The sequence below is a fragment of the Hippopotamus amphibius genome, chromosome 5, assembly GCF_030028045.1.
Source record: "Hippopotamus amphibius kiboko isolate mHipAmp2 chromosome 5, mHipAmp2.hap2, whole genome shotgun sequence".
Classification (NCBI taxonomy): domain Eukaryota; kingdom Metazoa; phylum Chordata; class Mammalia; order Artiodactyla; family Hippopotamidae; genus Hippopotamus; species Hippopotamus amphibius.
This window is the reverse complement of record NC_080190.1, coordinates 10,983,940-11,001,456: the sequence shown is the minus strand read 5'-3', so window position 1 is coordinate 11,001,456 and position 17,517 is coordinate 10,983,940. Positions and strand designations below refer to the sequence as shown.

The window sequence follows — 17,517 nt, the reverse complement described above, 5'->3', positions numbered from 1 at the left end:
TGAGCCCAGGATTGGGACATGCCTGCCTTTGTTGTGGAGGCCTCTGCCTGAAACACAAGATAGCACAAGAGGGAAGGGTATGCACAGCTCCTTAGCAATTCCCACGTGGGCACGGACAGCAAAGGAAGCACTTACTTTGATGCAATTTGGCTAGAGAGCAGAGGGGCTGCTTGTACTCAGATATGCAACATGCATGCACGAACTCAGAGAAAGGCGTAGACGGTCATCCCTCAGTATCCGAGGGGGGATTGGTTCCCGGACCCCCATGAATACGAATATCTAAGTTTGCTTGTCTCATATAAAATGTCACGGCACCTGCAGATAACCTGCACTCATCTTGTATACTTTGTCATCTCTAGATGACTAATGATAACTAATACAATGTAAATGCTATGTAAATAGCTTTAAATACACTGTAAATGCTACGCAAAGTGTTGCCAGCGCATGGCAAATTCAAGTTTTGCTTTTTGGAATTTTCCAGAAAAAAATATTTTTTCCGAATATTGTCTGTCCTTGGTTAATTCAGTCTGTGGGTACAGAAACCTCTGATCTTCAGAGGGCCGATCGTATGCTGTTAATACTGCTTACCTGGGGTGGAAATAGGGAGAAGAGAAATAGAGAGGTCATTAGACCTATACTGCTTCAGTGGTGTGTTAATTGTATCATTTTGGGAGAGAAATTTAATTTTAAAATAGTATTTTTCAGTCTGCACTGTGGAACAATAAGTACAAATTATTAATCAAAAAGTGCAAATAAACCTTTTCAAGTATCTAGGGCTTTAAGGGTCTCAAGGTCTAAAGAAGGTTGTTTGTTAACCTCCTCACCCAGAAGTGTTGTCCTATTTTTTGGGAAAAGAGCCAACAGCCATGCTAGTCCACAGCACTTAGAACAGCAGCTGGCCAGAGAAAGTTTTGCACTTGAAGTGATTTCCAGCTGGCAAAACAACCAAAACAACCCACAAATAGTATTAGCTTGGGAACCTTTTGTAACATGCTTAAGCACTGGGCTTCACACCGTTTTCCAAACCTTCCCCCCCATTTTCTTTTCTTTTTCTTCTTCTTTTTTTTTTTAACATTAAAGAGAATTTGTAGGAAATTCCCTGGTGGTCCAGTGGTTAGGACTTGGAGCTTTCACTGCCAAGGGCAAGAGTTCAATCCCTGGTCAGGGAACTAAGATCCCACAAGCCTCAAGGCGTTGCCAAAAATTAAATTAATTAATTAAATAAAAAGGATAGATTTTTTTTTTTAAGCAAGCTATTACATTAAAAAAAGATAATTTGTAAAGAAAGAAATAAAGGCCAACAAATTAAAAAAATTTTTTTCTAATCTCTCATGTCATGGAACTTGAGTGTATTAATATTATCCCACGTGCTACGTATTTGTCACTTATCACTAGGTTCTGGCTTCAGTAACGCTTTATTACATCAGTGCTTCCCTAACTTGAATGTGTATATGAATCATCTGGGAAGAGAGATTGATAAGGTACAGATTTTGATTCAGTAGGTCAGGGAGGGGGCCTCTCATTGTCCATTTCTCCCCCAGACAATGCCATGCTGTAGCCCATGGACCACCCCCTGAACTGCAAGATTTGGGAGACGCAGGATGATTTCAGTATATTTACTCCTCTCAAGCGCTAGAGTGAGACTTTTTTCCTCATTGTTGAGATATAATTCCCATACCATAAAATTCATACTTTTAAAGTATATCATTTCAATGGTTTTCATTATATTTACAGAGTTCTGCAAATATCACCATAGTCAATTTTTAGAACATTTTCATCACCTCAGGGAAAAAACCCCACACCAATCAGCGGTCTCTCCCCCATTCCCCCAACCCTCCCCCAGCCCCTGGAAACCACTAACCTATTTTCTGTTTCTCCAGATTTGCCTATTCTGGACACTTCGTGTAAGTGGAGTCATGCAATATGTTGTCTTTTAGTGTCTGGCTACTTTCATTTAGCATAATGCTTTCAAGGTGTATCTGTGTTTAGCATATGTCAGTACTTCATTCCTTTTCCTGGCTGGATAATACTCCACTGTGTGTATTGACCACATTTGATTTATCCATTTATCAGTTGATGGATATTTGGGTTGCGTCTACCTTTTCATTATTGTGAATGACATCTTGGCATTTTTCAAGAGTTCAAAGGGACCCCTATTGTGTCATAGTCACTTGTTCATCCAAGAGTTACTGCTATTTGTTTATTTTAGCCGTGCCACGTAGCATGTGGGATCTTAGTTCCCAGACCAGGGATTGAACCCACACCCCCTGCATTGGAAGCACGGAATCCCAACCCCTGGACAGCCAGGGAAGTCTGAGTTACTGCTATTTAACCTGCAACATTTGCTTTCCATGGAGTTGAGAGCCACAGTGGGGCAGGACCCGTCCTGAGTCTGGACTGGGGAGAGAAGGGTGTGGCATTTGAGGAGTGGCAGCATCTGCCCGGGGAAGCCGGCGGCCTTTAGAGGTACGTTTTCCCAACCCTGATTTCTGATAGCTCACCTCACTTAGTTTTTTATTTATTTATTTATTTTTTATTTATTTATTTTTTTGGGGGTACACCAGGTTCAATCAACTGTTTTTATACACATATCCCCGTATTCCCTCCCTTCCTTGACGCCCCCACCTCGAGTCCCCCCCCCCCCTGCCCCAGTGCTCTAAGGCATCTTCCATCCTCGAGTTGGACTCCCTTTGTTATACAACAACTTCCCACTGACTCTTTTACAGTTGGTAGTATATATATGTCTGTGCTACTCTCTCGCTTCATCTCAGTTTCCCCTTCACCCCCCGCCCCCTCCCATACCTCGAGTTCTCCAGTCCATTCTCTGTATCTGCTTCCTTGTTCTTGTCACTGAGTTCATCAGTACCATTTTTAGATTCCGTATATGTGAGTTAGCATACAATACTTGTCCTTCTCTTTCTGACTTAATTCACTATGTATGACAGATTGTAGTTCTATCCACCTCATTACATATAGCTCCATCTCATCCCTTTTTATAGCTGAGTAATATTCCATTGTATATATATGCCACATCTTCTGTATCCATTCATTTGTTGATGGGCATTTAGGTTGCTTCCATGTCCTGGCTATTGTAAAGAGTGCTGCAATAAACATTATGGTACAAGTTTCTTTTGGGATTATGGTTTTCTTTGGGTATATGCCCAGGAGTGGGATTACTGGATCATATGGTAGTTCTATTTGTAGTTTTTTAAGGAACCTCCAAATTGTTTTCCATAGTGGCTGTACCAACTTACAGTCCCACCAACAGTGCAGGAGAGTTCCCTTTTCTCCACACCCTCTCCAACATTTGTTGTTTCCAGACTTTGTGATGATGGCCATTCTGATTGGTGTGAGAGCTCACCTCACTTAGTTTTAATGTAATTAGGTCAGGTGGTGTGAGAGCACAAGTATCACCATTTACAAAAAGTAATTTATTTTAAAATAATTTGCTACCTATAGGAGTTGCAGGAAGAGTGCAGAGACCTGCTATATAGATAATTGGGGGTTTTGTGGGGTTTTCTTGTTTTTTTGTTTTGTTTCGTTTTTTCATTTTTGTCCATGAGGCTTGTGGGATCTTGGTTCGATGACAAGGGATCATACACGTGCCCCCTGCAGTAGAAGCACGGAGTCCTAACCACTGGACAGCCAGGGAAGTCCCAGCTGTATGGTCAATTGTTAATGTTTCACTTATGCCCTCCTCCTCCTCCTCTCGATATACTCATCGCTATTCTTTTTTCCTTTTTCAAAAATTGACTTTAGCTATGCTGTTTTGCCTCATAATACTTAATAATGCTTAAAATTGCTATTATTTTTACATTTATTAATAATTGATTTTCATGGCTAATATTGGCTAACATTTAAATATCCACAGTCTCAAAGCATAACTGAGATAGTTTTCAAAAACTTCCTTGGCTCAGAAAACTTATTTGGTTTATATACTAATACTGGTCTTCTCAACTGCATAAAATAATGCAAACGTTTACCTAAGTAATTTCCTCATAAAAAGAAACTCCCATTATAGTCATCTCACCCAAATCAGAAACATGGTATATATCAACTTCTTTTTAGCCTATTGTCTGATTATTTTTATACACAGAACCCTTTTAAAAACCAACATCTACACAACACATACCAAACATGACACTAAATGTATTTTAAGATATAAAGAATAATGCATTTTAGCAAATCTCTGAACATTGAAATTAGTGGTTGAAATTAATATTGAAAATATTGCAAAGGGGGTGAAATTTTCATTACATTCTAGTACTCATTTAGGTTGATATGAGTTGAACACTCATGTAGGCTGGATCTCCAATTTTAGACAGACCCCCGCCACACACACACACACACACACACACACACACACACACACACACACACACACACACACACACACACTTTAGCTGATTTGCTTCTGTGCCCTTGGAAGAATAGCACATTCTTTCCTTCTGGGCAAAGCTATCAAACATTGAAGGAGAGATATCCTTTCTTGGACAAGTGAAGCAGATGAGGCTATAGGCATAATGGTTAACCAGGCTTTATTGTAAAATAGACTTGAGCTCATTTCTTACTAATTTAGGCACATTACTTAACTGTGTTAAGACTTAGTGCCCTTACCTCTAAAATGGGGACAAGAATCTTGCATCAGAGGGTTGTTATAAAAATTAAATCAGTCAATATTATCCTATCTAAAGTTCTTAGCACAAACTAAGAAATACATGTATTTTAGCTGAAGTATTTTGTTGTTGTTGCTGGTTTTGTGTTAATTAGGGAGTGCCCTGGTAGGAAATATGCATGAAAAAAGGCAAGGAGGAAAAATAAACATGGGAGGAGATTAAGAGACTGTAATAGGAGTGGATAATTTACACTTAATACTGGTTGGAACCCAGCTTAGGAAAATTGGTCCAAAGCATATCATACAGGGCTTCAAATTAGAGCTGTTTCTGTTTTTCTTTCTTTATTGACCACCCCATATGCAAAGTGCAGAGTTTGCAACTTGATTTGACGTATAGAACTCTGCATGCAAGAGAACGCACACTTTTCAAATATCCATGGAAGCCTCACAAAAAAGGATCAAGGCAACAAAAAAAAGTTAAATTCTGCAAACAAGAAAAGAGGCAAAAAATGAATCAAGTTAGGAACACGTGTTATCCTTTTTTTAATCTAAATTTTTTAATTCTGACTTTTTCTATTTTATTCTTTGTAAATATTGTTTGTAATCAAATTTTTTTTATAAATTTATTTATTTATTTATTTAATTGGCTGTGTTGGGTCTTTTTTGCTGCATGGGCTTTCTTTTAGTTGCAGTGAGTGGGGGCTACTCTGCGTTGTGGTGCGTGGGCTCCTCATTGCAGTGGCTTCTCTTGTTGCGGGGCACGGGCTCTAGGCTTGTGGGCTTCAGTAGTTGCAGCACATGGGCTCAATAATTGTGGCTCACAGGCTCTAAAGCTCAGGCTCAATAGTTGTGGCGCACAGGCTTAGTTGCTCCGCGGCATGTGGGATCTTCCTGGAGCAGGGATCGAACCCGTGTCCCTTGCATTGGCAGGCGGATTCTTACCCACTGCGCCACCTAGGAAGCCCCTGTAATTAAATTTTAATTACCATTATTTATTTAAAAATTTGTTTATTTAAAAATTTGTTTAATTTCTATTTATTTTAAATTTAGATTAAAATAAATATTTTAAATTTATTATTAATTTAATTTAAAATTTAATTTCTGCTTTTATCTTCATTAACTCCTACTTTCTAATTTCTGAAGGTTAATTTAGCTCTTATCATATTTTGAGTATATTTATTTAGTGTATTTTTAGTCTTCCTCATTTTGTTTTTCTTCCTTGTTTTAAAATAAATTCATTCATAGTGTCAGTTTTCTTCTGGACACAAATTTGAGAGGTAGTACTTTTATTTCATTTTTTTTCAAAATAGACATCAATTTTAATTTATATTTTTCCTTCTCATTTTTGGCTAAGTGTCTTAGGGGGTGTTATAAAATTTTTTAAATTGGCTTTTGTTTGTTTGCTTTTGTCATCATTTGAAATTAGTATCTAGTTTCACTGAATTTGGGTCAGAAAATACAGGTTTTATTTTGAGATTTTTAAAAAAAATTTGTACAGATTTTTTCTTTTTAAAAAAATTTGATTTAATTAAACTAAAAGAGCAACACCTACTTCTCCCACTCCTCCACACCCTGCCTCTTGCAACCATGTATCTGTTCCCTGTATCTATGAGCTTAATATTGTATAAACACACACACACACACAGATACGTATACATATTAGATTCCACATATAAGAGAGATCATGTGGTATTTGTATTCCTCTCTCTGACTGGTTTCAGTTGATACCCTTGAGGTCTATCCATGTTGTCATAAGTGGCATGATTTCGTTCTTTTTTATAACTGAATAATATTCCATTGTAAATGTTCACTACAGTTTTTTAAATTCATTCATCCATTGATGGATACTTAGGTTGTTTCCATATCTAGGCTACTGTAAATAATGCTGCAGTGAACATCAGGGTGCATACATCTTTTCAACTTAGTGTTTTTGTTTTCTTTGAATAAATACCTAGAAGTGGAAGTGGAATTTGGGAGCTGGACCACCTGCCACCTGGCTGACGCTGCTGAAGACACCATCACTGGTGGCAGGTGGCACACAGATTGTCGCTGGTAGAGGGTGGCAGTGCGATGGTTACATGAACCATCTGTGCTTTGTCTATAGATTGATTTCCAAATCTGAAAGTCAATGAGCAATGTTTTATTGGATTTCAATAAAGAGCTAGTGATCAATACAGTTACTGGTTACATTTTTTTCTTATACTTTTGCTTTCTTTTGCAGTTTCTGACTGCTTTCATTGCACTATTTGAAGAAATATAGTGTCAACTTTTCCCAGATTCTTCATTCAATCAACTATTCTACTGACATTCCCCCTTTCATTCTGGAGATTTCCATCCCAGCACCCTCCACCTGCCCATTTCAATTTGGATGAGCTTGCAATTCCAGGCTTGCTGCAGGGCTGTCCCCATGGGGCTTCCCTTTCCTGCTCTCCTCTGTTAAATCCCTTGCTTTCTGGATTCCATGTTTAAAACCTTTCTTGGGAATTCCCTGGTAGTCCCGTGGTTAGGACTCTGCTTTCGCTGGCATGGACCAGGGTTCGATCCCTGGTAGGGGAACTAAGATCCCGCACACCACACAGTGTGGCCAAAAACAAAAACAAAAAACCTTTCTTAGTTTATGCGCTGATTTTGTGGAAGCATTTTCTTGGAAGAGTTGTAAAAGGGAAAATTTTATGAGTCTGAAAAATGTCTCTATTCCATCCTTCTGTTTGGTTGATGATTTGGTTGAACATAGAATTTTGAGTTGAAAATAGTTTTTTTCATCAGGAATTTAAAGGCATTGCTCTGTTGTCTGCTTGAGATGGATTCTGATTCAAATATCCACTCAACAAACACTCCAGGTACTGCTCTAGGCATTGGAGATACAGTGTTGAATAAGACAAAGCCGCTACCCTCACGGAGGAGACAGAAAATAAACAAAAACAAGAAAAAGGACTTGGTATTGGTAAGTGCTATGAAAATTTTAAATAAGGCTAAGGGTATAAATGCTGACTGGGAATGCTATTTTAGATATGATGGGTGGGGATGCCTTCTCGGAGGAGGTGACATTTGAGATGGGACTTGAATTGTGAGAAGTAGTGAGTCATGCAGAGATGTGGGGAAATTGTATTCCAGTCAGAGCCGATGGCAAAGAAAAATCTTTGAGGATAAAATGAGTGTGGCACATGTAGCTGGAGTGAGGTACATGAGGGAGAAAATGCTGGAAAATGAGTTTGGTTCTGATTGTCATTCCTTTGTAAGTGACCTGTTTTGTTTTATTTCTACAAGCTTTCAGGATTGATGGTGACTTGAGGATAGCCAGCAATTCTTTGACATTCCTCCCACTGAAATAGGAGATCTACGGTGTCTCCTCCTCTTTAATCTGGGCTCTGTGACGGTCTGACCAATAGAATACAGCAGAAGTGACACCGTGCCAGTTCCTGGATCCAGGCCTTAGCGATTGGCAGCTTCCACTTCCTGTCTGTTAGAACATTCACTCTTGGAGCACACCTGCCATGCTGTAAGGAAGCTGGAAACATGTGAAAAGGCCACATGTAGGCCACTGATGAGCTCCCAGCCAAAGCCTGTGTGACCTGCCGCCGTGGGAGTGAGCGTTTAGAACACGCAGCCCCACTGAGCCTTTGGATAACTCTAGTTCTAGCTGTTGTCTGACTGTGATCGCACGAGAGCCCTCCCCCAACATGAGGACGGGCTACTTGAGCCCAACCAACCCACAAGACCGTGAGACATAGTTTTAGTCATTGTACCAGGCGCCTACTGGGCCCTTTCAATCTGGAGGCTCACCTCCTTTCACTTTGGGAAATATTCTTGGACTATTTCTTTGATAGTTTCTTCCTTCCAGCTTTTTGTTGCATGTCCGGATCTCCTGTTAATCAGGGGTGAGACTTCATCAATTGATCCTCTAAGCCTCTAATATGTACTTTAAATTCTTCTTAAATTTTATTTTTTAAGATATTTTATTACGCTTACCTTCAACATTCTATTGTTGTTGTTGTTTCCAGAATACACGGGAAGTTTGGTTTTCAGTACTGATTTTGCTTTTTTCTAGTTAGTAGGCATCAGGAGAGGGGTGGGATGGGGTGGAGGAGTCAGCTTCACTTACACCTATTTTGTTTTTAAGTTTTGTTTTTCACTTATACCTACTTTTTATTTTCAGTCCCCAGTTCTGCTCCCTCCAACGTTCCTGGGTCTGCAGAGTCTTGTTGTGCCGAAGCCTCCATGAGCCCTCTCACCCCAGCTCCAGGCTGGGACTCCATGCCTGATTCCTCCGTGATCAGACATCCATCCACGTCCTATAACCACAAACATGGAGCCACGCCTTGCCGGCTTCATTATTGTCCAAACAAACTTGAAAACGAAAAACATTCCTTTGCAATCACTTTAATGACATCTCTTGAAGAAAAGGAGTTAAATTTGTGTGTTCTGTTTGCTTCCTTAATGGGAGTTTCTCTTTCACTACATAAGGAGATGATGAACCTTAAACATTATCTTTTTATTTTCATAAACCCACCTGTTTACTGTGATAATAAACGTTACTTTGAATTTATTTCCCTCTCAGAACTTTTAAATAATCAGTAGTTCTAAGCATTGCCTGGGAAATGTTTTGTTTTCTTTGTGTTCTCTGCCATATGCTAGTAGTTTTCAGCAAGTCTGCATTTACAAATTAGTAATATAAAATTAAAAATATTATAAAATCTTACTCTATAAGCAAATTTTGAAATATGTCAAATGTCCTCAAATTAAAAATTTTATCTTTCTTTTGTTAATTAAGTGATTAAGCTGACTGGACGAATGGTAAAAACTGCGCTGACACTATTGCCACATGGTGGCGCCACTGCCACTGGTAAGCAGACAAGTCTGCAGTTTTTCATCAGGATTGTGGGAAGCACACTGTTCACAGACATTGGAACTTTGGCCTGTGATTTTAGTGTAATCAAAAGCCATTTTTTATTTCAAGGCAATTTCGCCCAAGCATGATACCTTGGTACTAATGTGAAGGCTAAAAAATTGCTTCTGGATTAATAAACTGGGAACAGAACTTAGATATGATAGGAAACCATGCAAGAGGGAGGCCCAAACAGCCCATGATGACAGGTGGGGAAGTTCGTTTAGAAGAAGGCATCCTGCACAGTATGGGAGGTGATGCCGAGAAAATCTGAAATAGCACTAAGGTGAACATTAACCACAATGACTATAGATCCAGGCCCTCTGAAACTATGCCCTTTACTTTTATGCTTGTTCTTATGGGAAAATTTGACTTACATTATTTGAGTGCTGAATTACAGAAGAACGTCAGAAGAACATTGTAAACTGTGATCACCGTGCACCATTCTATTCCTGAATAAGGGTTTTCTGCTTTTAGAGGGTTTTTATATACCTCGTCTATATACCTGGGCCACGCTGGGCCTGTGGAGGAGGTGGGCGTGGGACCATTTTACACCTGATCAAATCGAGGCATGTAGCATTTGGACAATTGATCCAAGTGCTGGTTAGAAAGGAGATGAATTGGGCCTAAACATCCACCTTCAGACCCTCATTCAAAGCTCACTCAGGTCCTTCTCTGTGATAGGATTTTATTTATCGCAGAACTCTGTCTTCTAAAAAATGTCCTTCCCAATCCGATCAAAATATCCGATCAATTGAATTCAGTGCTCTGAAGAGTAGAATAATTTTGAAAATTAAGTATTGCTAAGGAAAATTAGATCACCTTTCAAATTTTCTTTGAAAAATTACTATTCACACAAAATTCCTAGACCAGAAAAGGAAATAGGTGAGGAGACAATCTTCCTTTTTCTCTCCCGCCCCCCAGTCTCCACCCCACCCTGGCCCACCCCTTCCCTGGAGGCAGCCACTGTCACTAGTTTCTCCTGTGAATTTTCAAAAAGAGTCATTAATTTATGTATCATAATGTACATAATATACATAATACAGTATAGTATGATTTTTTCAGGACATAGAATTTATATACTATACATAATGTGTACATATGCAAATTTATACCCTCCTTTTTTTTTTAACACAAATGGTAACATATTAGACACACTGCTCTGCATCTTAATTTTTATTTACTTATTTATTTATTGGTTGTGTTGGGTCTTTGTTGCTGCACATGGGCTTTCTCTAGTTGTGGTGAGCCGGGACTGCTCTCTGTTGTGGTGCGTGGGCTCCTCATTGCCCTGGCTTCTCTTGTTGTGGAGCACTGGCTCTAGGCACACAGGCTTCAGTAGTTGCAGCACATGGGCTCAATAGTTGTGGCTCACAGGCTCAATAGTTGTGGCACATGGGCTTAGTTGCTCCGCAGCATGTGGGATCTTCCTGGAGCAAGGATTGAACCCGTGTCCCCTGCACTGGCAAGCAGATTCTTAACCACTGCACCACCTAGGAAGTCCCCCGCATCTTAATTTTTTTCACTTGGAGAGTTTCCAGTGTTGGTACATAAAGAGCTTCCCATCCTTTTGGTTTTTTAATTAAAAAATTTTTTTTTTAATTTTAATTTTTTTGGCTATGTGTGGGCTTTCTCTAGTTGTGGCAAGCCAGGGCTATTCTTTTTTTTTTTTTTTTAATAAATTTATTTATTTTATTGGTTGTGTTCGGTCTTCGTTGCTGCACACGTGCTTTCTCTAGTTGCGTCAAGTGGGGACTACTCTTCATTGTGATGTGCGGGCTTCTCATTGCGGTGCCCTCTCGTTGTGGAGCACGGGCTCTAGGTGCGTGGGCTTCAGTAGCTGCAGCACATGGGCTCAGTGGCTGTGGCGCACAGGCTTAGTTGCTTCGTGACATGTGGTATCTTCCTGGGGCAGGGATCGAACCCGTGTCCCCTGCATTGGCAGGTAGATTCTTAATCACTGCACCACCCGGGAACTCCTCCCCATTCTTTCTAAGAGTTGCTTAGTTTTCCACTGTATTGTTGCACATTTAATTCATTTAGAATTAGCTTAACAGTCTTTGCTCATTTCCCCTTTCCCAAGGGAGCATACTGACATTTTCAAAAAAGACTTGATTTTATGGGGTTGGTAGAAATTGAATGACCTGTCCCCATGTATCAAAAGCACTTTTAATTTCATAGCTTTTTTTTTTCTTTTTGAGGCTGCTTTGTTTTGAAAAGTAGCCAAAACATAGAACTGCCCCAAGTAAATTAAATTGCAGCCGGAGGCAGTAGAGACTGGCTTCAGATCCCAGATAAACTTAGAAAAACACAGCACTGCGGGCTCCCGGTACCTGCAAGCTCTCTGCCCCTCGTTGTCCTCCCCCTGGGCTGCAGAGGCTTCTGGAAAGCTGCCGCCTGGCCTGGGTCAGATTGCTTACACACTGCTGCCTCCCAGGCCAGCATTCCCAACCTTAAGCCAATGCACATTTATAGAACACTTCCATGTGATCCTGGGAAGACAGACTGCGGGTGGAGGGCAGTGCTGAAGAGTCGAACCATCAGGAACAGAGGGCCTTTCCCCCTCTCTGCCCCTCATGCTAAGAGGATACTGGGTAAGTAAACCTCAGATTGATGGCTTTATTCCTTTAAGCAACGTGTGCTTTCAACTGGTTTGGCTACTGAGATTAGAGGGGTAAATGCCTTGCTTTCCTTTTTTTCCTTATAAAGGGAAACCGAAGGCCCATCTGTGCTTCTTATACCCCCTTCTCATTGTCTCCTGAGCCACAGGAACTGTCTTTTTTCTTTCCAGTAAGTTACTGGTTGCTTTTGGTGGGATACGTCCCCACTAACCTAGACCTTCGTCTCTTCCCTTGTAAACTAAGGTTTGGGCTAGGTGGTTACTGACATTTCTCCTAGGTGGTTACTGGCTTCTGTGATGATTCTGCCCATGGCAAACTGGATTTTCAAGTATTTATGTGTCTGTGGGACGATGATTTAAGAAAACCCTAAGGGCCTAAGACACCGAGACTTAATGGCAAAAAGTTATTTTAAAATTGGCGATGCTGTTGATTTTGACATGTTTACACAGTGTTTCTCTAGACACACAAGTACCTTTTCAGACCTGTTTCTGACGTCATGGCTGCCAACTTGCGCTGCCAAGTGATCTCGACAAAAACTGAGTGTTTCTGAGTTTGACTTGGTGTCAGTTATAACTGACTCATCAGATCACACTGAAGTAAGGCAGTGAACTAAGCCTCCTGAGAGAATCCAGCATCTCAGTTAAACACAGTGGAGTGTGAATGTAACTGAGTGAGTGAGTGAGTGTCCTATTTCATAGCATGTTCTGTGCAACAGAAATGCACAGACTGAAATTCTTTATCCCACTGACTCCACGTGTAGTCTAGTATGTAATAGCTGCGTGTGTGTGGATGGTGGGGACAAAGCTCTGCCCAGTTTTAGCTGCTGCTCCCATACGGCCCACCGTCCTTTCCAGTGAATTCCTGTTGGCTCCCTGGGGTTTTCCTGCCCTTAGGTCTGGCTGACAGTGCCCTGTTGATTCCCTCTGCCTCCTCCTGCACAGACGCTGAAATCAGGTGGGTCTTGTTGGTGGTTGAGGTTCAGGGGAAACCTTATTATTTAGTTTTGTTGTGAGTGTCCATAGGTTTTCAGTTTTTCTATCCAATTGCTCTGTCTGTTTACATGTATTTAATATATTATACATATTGCCACCATCGTCCCAGAATTCCACTTGGCAGGTATTTAACTGCAATCAGGGAGACCAGCTCGCTTCTGCAGGAGCTCTAATGGGTAATGATGAGGGTCTGGCCTGGAAGCCAAGGGAATGGGGAGGGAGGGGACAAGGAAAGAGATATCAGGAAGGAAGAACCCAGAGGGCTTGGTGAGTGTATATTAGAGAGACAAGCAGAGGAAATCTATTCCTTCAATTCATTCAGCACACACTGAAGTGATGCCCATGTACCAGCCCCTGGGAACAGCGGAGGGAAGGAGGGAATAGTTGTACACTCCAGTCACATAATCCAGGCCCGCGTGGAGCCCCTGGGCTTGTGGAGGGGCAGAGACGAAGCGAGCAATCACCGTGCGGTGCAGAATTACCGCAAGGGTCCCAAGGGATGTGGCTGAGAGAACACGATGCTCTCAGTGGAAATGGGAAAGTCGAGAGAGGGGCTGGCTTGAAAGAGAAAGATATCAAATGTGCATTTTAAGAGTATGGGTGACCGTGCGTCATCCAAGTAGAGCTATCCATCAGAGAGTTAAAAATGTGGTGGGAGTAGGAGGGAGAAATCAGGGCTGGCATCTAGATTTGGAGCTTTCAGCCTGGGCTCAATGGAGGAGGCTGTGGGAACCCATGGAATCTTCCTAGGAGAAGACCAGGCTGGGTGACCAAATCCTGAATCTCATGAAATGGCTTTGCAAAGAGGGGAAGGGAAGCACAGGAGAAGGAAAAAGAGAACGAGATTTTTGCAGCACCTTTTAGAAAAGTCCTAAGTGGAGAGCGTTTGTGGAGGAGGGTGGGGGTGACAGTGTCAGGTGCTGTGGAAACGCCGGAGGATGAGGACTGTGAAGAGGCCAGAGGGTAAAGGTCATGGACAACTTTTGAGTGTGGTTTCAATCAGGGAATGCTTGGTTGCAAGAAACAGAGACTCATTCCAAAAGAGAAGCGGGGATTAGTTGAGAAGACGTAGCTCTGGGTTGTAGCAACTCTTTTCACCCCTGCTTCTCAGCTACCACCTGCTTCCTTCTGATCTGAGAGTGGACCAGTCTTTGCTGGGCTCCTCGTCCTTTTCCTTCTTCAGGTCAGCATGCACAGGATCTGGGGGTCTCTGGCAGTGATCTAAGCCCCCATTCTTCATTGCCTCATGGCTTGTGGCCTCCCTCATTGACTTTGAAGGCCCCTATCAAATAGCAAGAGAGAAAATCTGATGGGCCCAGCTCAAGCCAGAATTGAGCCCTAGTCCAATTAGCAGTGTCTAGGAGGTGGGTTGGTGTGGTGCACCAAGACTGCTCAGCCAGTGAGGGCGTGAGGGGTTGGCAGGGAGGAGAGAATGATGGAAGAGTAGTTTTCACAGCAGAGGACAAAGGCAGGCCCTCCGAAGGTGCCTGCTCAAGTGTGTGATTTCATGGGAGTGGAGAAGTGGAAGCCGGGTGGCCGTGATGAGAGCTGCTAACTGCAGGGAAGGATGTGGATTGAATGGGCCAGGGGCATGCCGGGGGTAGGGGGCAGCCGGGGGTGGCTCCAGGACAAATGCAATTGACCAGATGGTGGAGCACTGGCCAGCAGAAAACCTAACTCACTGTGATGCTTGCCCTTCTCCAATGCTCTGATTCCCGAGGAGATCCCAAGCCCAGGAGAGATTTGTCCATCTCATTACAGGAGGTCCCATCCCAACACCAAAGGCAGGACATGGGGACAAAGACTCCATGTGATGAGATAATGAAGGAGAAGCCAGACACCGACCAGGAAACTAACACAGGAAGGCAACTCTCTGTGGGCTTGTCTGCACTCTTTGAGGGTCCCTGAACAACCCACAGCCCTTGTCCTAGGGCTCTTAATTCGGCTGTGTTCAGAAGAGCTGGATATCAATGTATTTTTACAATCCCAGCCTGGTAGGCAAGTTTGTGCGTGTGTTTCAATCTTGGGAAATGCCCGTGCACAGCAGGGGAGACTCAGGGTAGCTGCCACTTTGCCAACGTTTCATAAATGTTGATGAAGATGTTTCGAATCGACCCAGTGGAGAGAGTCGCTGGGATGAGTGGGTGCTCTGAGTCTGTGACCTAAAAAGGGGAAATTCTGCTCCACACTCAAGTCAGGGAACAGCCTGGGCTGAGCCCTGTGCCAGAAGTGGTGCCAAAGAGTTATAAAGAGATTAAACCCAGCAACGCAGGCTGATGTTGTTCTAGCAAAGAGAGCTAACCTTCTGTAGCCAAGCTGCTTACATCTGTATAAAGTTCCGGAATGACTAAAAGCGGCTCTGGCTCAGTGTTCTGGGGCTCCCAGGAAACGTCCAGGCTCTACCAAAGACCAGCCCTCCTCTGAGCAGTTGCCTTTGGCGCTGATCCAATCCTGAGTTTCAAGACTTAGACCATGAAAGATTATTTCATTCTGGTTGTACTCCTTTTGTGTGAAAGGACTGTAAAGGGTTTGGATGGGGTGAAGTTGGAGTGATCACTTCCAAGTGGGGCCACGTTTCTCATTTTGGGGAGACATAATTTTGTAGGTGACTCTGAATCTAAAAAACACGGCTCTCGGAATTCCCTGGCGGTCCAGTGGTTAGGACTCCGTGCTTTCACTGCCGAGGGCCTGGGTTTGATCCCCGGTCAGGGAACTAAGATGCTACAAGCTGCGTGGCGTGGCCAAAAACACAAAACTAAACTAAACGAAACTAAAAAAAGGGAAAGGGAAAAAGAAACCCACATGGCTCTGTATTCACTTTTGGTCACTCAAAAAAACATTCCCATGACTATGCTTCTGCTGAAACACATTCAGGTTCAAATTAGGATCTGACAACGTTATTTTGCATCTCGTATTTCATAGCAAACAGATGAGACAACAACTCTTGAGTCCCGTCAGTCACAAGATCACCCTCTTATGTGTTCCAGTTCTGTGAAGAACATTTGGCAGGGGTATTGTTTGCATCACCTGGTGGGAGTGTCTCTATTTGACGTTTGTTGAGTGGCCTTCCCTCTCCCCCAACACCAGTCTGCTTTACTGCCCCAGGGCTATCAAAAGGTTGCGATCCTTTTGCAAATGCTTCCTCCTCATTTAGCATAAACAAAGAGATTCAGGTGGACTTATGTTGGTCAACAGGTTTCAAGGAAATGACCCAACTATGGATGCCAACCTTGGGGAAACAACTAGGTAAAAAGGAACAATGCCCACGGGCAATTATTAGGACCAGAGCTTCTTGTCAGGGGCAGATCCTAGTAGTAGGAGATTCAGGAAGTGATCCTTTGGGAGATGTGTTTATACATGGCAAGGTCAGTCCTCAAGCCCAGGTTCTTAAGGCCAGGTAGTGATCAGATACACAGTACTAGGAACCAACCCAACATGGATGGGAGAGAAGAACTGAACTAGGACTTGGGAAAAAACACTTGGACTCAGAGGTCCATTAGAGACACTGTGTCCCACACCTGAATTTCAACAAGGAAATTTGGTTTGGAAAATGCAAATCAAAAGTAGCCTAAATTACTGGCAGGTCACCTTGAGGCATGATTAGAAAGGGATGACCTGATTCCAAAGCTCACCATGGACAGGGCAGAGATTGGCTCAGCCAGGTTTGGCTAGGGAACTGGAGGGACCCCAGTCACACATGAAGGAGGAATTCTTTTCCTCCCTCCCGCTCTCTCTCCTTCCCTTCCTTCACCTTTTATTATGAACTTTTCAAGCATGCACAGAGGTAGGGAGAATATTGTAAGAATCCTCATATACCCATCACTAGTTTCAATAATTACCTACATCTGGACAATCTGATTTCATTTTTTACTCTACTTTCCATTAATGTCTGCCCCTCCCCCAACTGTGATATTGTTTTCAAGCAAATCATTCCATCCTTTAATCAGTATATTTAAGTATGTCTCTCTAAAAGATGAGGACTGTTTTTAATATGTGTATAATGATAACATTATTATCATACCTAAAAAGTAAACAATAATTCCTTAATATTAAAAATCCTCTCAGTAGTCAATTATAATTGATTGTCTCATTGTTCAAGGTGGTTTATTTCAATCCAAACCAAAACCATAAATTTCTTTGGGTTCATATATCTCTTAAGGCACTTTTCTATTCCACGCACCCCTGCCCCAGGTTTCCATAGTCCTCCTATATCCTCCACTACATATGTCCTCTAGAAATTTCCAGTCTTCCTCCATTATATCTATCTTTTCTTTTTTTGTCTTGCCTGTAAGAGTTATTTTTAAGTCCTTGTCTGCTGCTTCCAACTTCTAGGACATCTGTGCATCTGCTTATATTAATCATTCTCCCTCTTGATTATAGTTCCTGTTTTCCTGCTTCCTCACA

General features: G+C 42.1%; 1 protein-coding gene across 2 annotated transcripts in view; it reads left to right on the top strand.

Moving 5' to 3' along the window:
* The first annotated feature begins 12,012 nt into the window (after window positions 1–12,012).
* TACC2 (transforming acidic coiled-coil containing protein 2) overlaps window positions 12,013–17,517 on the top strand; it is a 210,479-nt gene continuing 204,974 nt past the window's right edge. For both annotated transcript variants that reach the window (XM_057735111.1, XM_057735110.1), the window contains exon 1: window positions 12,013–12,094. The gene's annotated coding sequence lies outside the window, so the exon portion shown is untranslated. The remainder of the gene's footprint in view (window positions 12,095–17,517) is intronic.